The sequence below is a fragment of the Euprymna scolopes genome, chromosome 37, assembly GCF_053919585.1.
Source record: "Euprymna scolopes isolate OS-2025 chromosome 37, ASM5391958v1, whole genome shotgun sequence".
NCBI classification, from domain to species: domain Eukaryota; kingdom Metazoa; phylum Mollusca; class Cephalopoda; order Sepiida; family Sepiolidae; genus Euprymna; species Euprymna scolopes.
Genome location: NC_136518.1, coordinates 13958831 through 13963465, shown reverse-complemented (window position 1 = coordinate 13963465; position 4635 = coordinate 13958831).

Here is a 4635-nt window from a genome sequence, read left to right as displayed (position 1 = left end):
CATTTAAAAAAAAAGTAAAGGTTCTACTGATACGTTTCTTGTTGTGGCTATGATCCACTTTTCTAAAAATAATGATCATTCATGACAGGTACTCTGGTCATTCATTTGTTTTTATGTCCATAGATAAGTAGTTGATTATCTTGTGTGGTCTAAGTGATATCTATATATATTCCAGCAGATGGGCCAGTTGGTTTTCTGAGTGTCTAAACGTGAAAGTGTCTGTGTGTGTGTGTGTACATTTCCCTACGCAATAACTCTGTCAATTTCAAGTCTACAGACTTGAAATTTAATATACAGGGTACTGAGATTTGGGAAAATCGATGTGATCGGTTTTCGTCCAGAAATTTGGCGATTAAGAGGTCAAAGTTCAACGGTTTGACCTTTGAGAACTCTACCAAACTCCTCCGACAATTTTCGGTGTAAACACTTGAAATTTTAGATAGGTTCATTGGACATGGATCTAACTTAATAACTTGAGTTGAGCCCAAAACAATAAATGTTAAGGTATCATAATAGGTGTCAAAGTTAAAAAAAATGTACCACTTTTTTTTCTTTTTTGCTCAACATACATCTCTGAATACCCGGGCAACGCCGAGCACCCATGCTAGTGTATATATATATATATATATATATATATATTGTCAGTGATGTTGAATCTAGTTAGTACTAAAATGGGTGGCCATTTGTTAATACCCAGTGCTGTATGTGCCATAGAGCTTGGAAATAGATGGGCACTGTTATGCTCTTCTTTCCCAAGACATATTGCATGAAATAATGCAGTGCTGCCATGACCTCAGAGTGTTAAAGGACTCATTATCGTTATCCGAAAATTTTCATTTGCAAGTATACTGTTCAAAGAAAATGATTAACATTGTAACTTGCCAAAAAATAAACGTTTGTTATTTGTTTTTAAACTGGAGTTGTAATTTTATTTATTGGGAGAATTTTTATGAAACAGCATTGACTAAGATCACTCAGTTGTGAAAATTTAATGTCTGCCCAAATACAGAACCCCTAGGAAGTAATTTCTTTTTTATGTCTATAGATTGGCAGCAGATTAGCTCTTTGAATAGATAACTTTTCTTTTTTTTTTTTAATTTTTTTTTTTTATTACATTTTCACCCCAAACAAGGCACATTGCCACTTTGGTGTAGGGGGCTACTATCAGGGGCAGCAACTACTGGGGCACTATGTTGGGATTTGGGCAGCAAGATGTCGGTTCACGTTACACTTGAACTTCTGCATGTCAGTACAGTTAGGGAAGCAGGGACCTGGAATGGAATTCCAGAGTCTAGCGGTTCTGGGGAAGAAACTACTGGAGTAGAAAGATCTTTTACATCTAGGGATCTCTACTGTGTGGGGGTGGGATTTAGCTGCCTGTCGAGGGTGTCTACGTCGTGGGGGCACAAGTGTCTGCAGTTCTTCAGAGCATTCACCATTGAAATACTTGTAGAACAGGCAGAGGGATGCAACGTTTCGTCGATGGGACAGAGGCTGAAGCTTAGATGCCAGTTCAGGGCCTATCAGATTGGCGACTCTCTTTTGAACCTTGTCTAGGAGCGAGAGACTAGCAGCAGATGCACCAGCCCAAATATGACAACAATACTCCATACATGGGCAAATGGTGGCCTTATAGAGGTACAGGATACTTTCAGGTGTCAGTAGTTTTCTAGCACGGTAGAGAGAGTCTACCTTTTTCGCAGTGGCCCTGGCAATGTTTTCAATATAATTGTTCCAACTCATGTTTCCTGTGAACGTTAGGCCAAGCAGTTTGAAAGATGTACTCTCTGACAGGGAGTCACTGGCCATTGCAATTGGTGGCAGAGAAGATTTCTTGTAATTATTGAAGGAAACCAGTTTAGTCTTGGCAGCATTGAATGTGACCATCCATTTATGTCCCCATTCCACTACAGATTGGAGGTCATCCTCTAGTGTTTTTGCCATTTCTTTAGATATGTGTTCATTTGTTTTCCTGTCATGCATGTTATAGAGTGTGATGTCATCAGCATATATACCCACCTCAGAGGCAGTTTTGTCGGGGAGGTCATTATTAAATATTAGGAACAATAGAGGTCCAAGGATAGATCCCTGAGGCACTCCCGCATTTATATCACACTGTTCAGATGTACGACCGTCGAGGACAACCTGGATTTTTCTCTTCTCTAAGAAGGATTTAATTATGTTAAGTATTCTACCAGTGATACCGTATGATTTAATTTTCCTGAGGAGACCCTTGTGCCATACTCTGTCAAAAGCCTTAGATATATCTAGAGCTACCTCTCTGCCCTCCCACGCTTTGTCCAGTGAATGGTATATACGTTCAGAGATTACAGTGAGGATGTCAGCTGTGGAACAGGCTTGTCTAAATCCATATTGTTTGTCAGTCAGAAGTTTAGCATCTGTAAGGTGCCGGACTAGAGCATGGTTAATTAAGGTCTCAAATATTTTGGCGAAAAGTGGGAGGAGGCTAATGGGGCGATAATTTGATGGGTCAGTTCTTTCGTCAGAATTCTTGAATACTGGTACCACAGAAGCAGTTTTCCAACAGCCCGGAAAGCATGATTAATTAAGGCATTTGTTGTAGAGTTTGGAGAGAACTGGTGCTACTTCGGCTGAGCACTTTTTTAATAGCACAGCTGTGATGAGATCAAGTCCACATGCTTTTGAAGTGTCAAGGTTTTTTTATGATAGCGTGTACCTGAGCAGGGGTGCTTTTTAAATTGTCTAGCGTGGCATCAGTCCGCAAAGGAAAGTTAGGCAGGGGGTGGTCGGAAGTGTCCAGTGTGGAGTTCGAGGCAAACCAGCTGGCAAGCATATTAGCCTTGTCGGTTGCTGAGCAAACAACCTCGTGATTGTTAGTTAGTGGGGGAATTGTTGATTACCCATTATTTACTACACTGTTGTAGATTTTCCAGAAGTCACGATTTCCTAATTTTTGCGCTTTTATGAGTTTTTTCGTAGTTTCAGTAAATTCTCTCTTAGCTGTCGTTATTTCTTTCTTAACGTTACTTCTGGCTTCTATATACTTCTGTTTGTTTGAACTGAACTTATGTCGGTTAAATCTGCGGTATGCATGCTGCCTTTGAGCAATGGCAGTTGCGCAAGTTGAAGTAAACCATTGGGGAGAGTGGGGGCTTGCTATAAAATTTCCGCATGGGAACATGTGCTTCCATTGCTGTTTTGAACCATTCAGTGGTCTCATTTGCGCATTGTTCAGCAGGAAGAGAAAAAATATTTCCCCATGGTGCATCTCTGATAAGATCTCTGATGGCTTCCCAGTCAGCCTTTTTATAATATCTCATTGTTTTGAGCACTGGCTCTTCAGTTTTGGATCTAGAATTTAGAGGGATTTCTACCATTATCACTGCATGGTCAGCGTTCCCGGGTGGGCTGTCAGCATTTGTTGTACAATCCTCGGGAACTGTAGTCAGAAACAGATCTAGAAGTGATGCGTGTTGTTCTTGCTGGTCAGGGAAACGGGTTGGAAACGTAACCATTTGTGATAGGGAGTGAGATATAGCAAAACTATGTGTTGTGCTGCCTGCTGCATCTGTGTAAGTAGAGAATCCAAGCCAGTTTTTGTGGTGGACATTAAAGTCATCAAATACATGTACTTGTGCGCTAGTGTCGAGGGAGAGTGCTGTGTCTATGCTGTCAGAGACGTTGTTTATTATGGTGCAGTCCTGGGTCGAGGGAGAGCGGTAGAGAAAATAAAAGTAGCTAATGTTGTGTTGCATGTTTAGTCTAAAGCACATAAAGGCTTGATCGTCCGTTTCTAGGTTCTGAGTCGTCTGCCACAAAAATGCAGTGACGTATATTTCAGCAGATAATCGATGTGGAAAAGGCAGTTAGTTGGTTGCTTGATTATCTCACAATTAGTTGAGGTTTGTATGCCTTTCACAGGGAGATGGACCTTAGGGCTCTTAGTAATGTTGGGATGATTAATCAGAATCGGAAAAATCAGAACATTTGGGGGGGTATCGGAATCGGAAAAATTGATGCCTATTTTCCGATGCCAAAACGATTCTTAATTGTCTTTTTTATTTGATTTTGTTTAAAGCAAAATTTTCCATTGCTGATAATAATGATAAAACAAATATTTATTGATTTTAAATTATCAGCAAAGCTAAAATTTATAGATCATCCTCCACAAGTGCATTTTTACGTTTGGGAAAATATCTGCATATTTAACATTTTTTTTTTTTCTTTTACAGAAATCGGAAAATAACAATTCTATAGTAATATATTTAGAGATTTATAAATAATCAGAATTGGGATTTTAGCACGGACTCAATAATTGTATCGGAATTGTGAAAAATACTGGAATCGTCCCATCACTAGCTCTTAGCAATAGATTGTGTTTTGTTGGACTTGTTTCGATTTGGTCATGCTAAGAATTCTCATTTTTGTTCAGTCGAATAAAATGAGTATCGCTGTCTGAGAGATTGGTTGATGAATGACTACAGGAAAAATATACGTTTAGCCAATATACGGTTCGTCTAATTATCAGGCTAACTAACAATAGTTTCACATTTAACTATTCAGTAATTTAGGTACTCTTGCATAATTTGACCCGAATTCTCGTGATTTCCTGTCAAGCCCGGATCGGACGAGACCGGCAATCATCGGTGACCG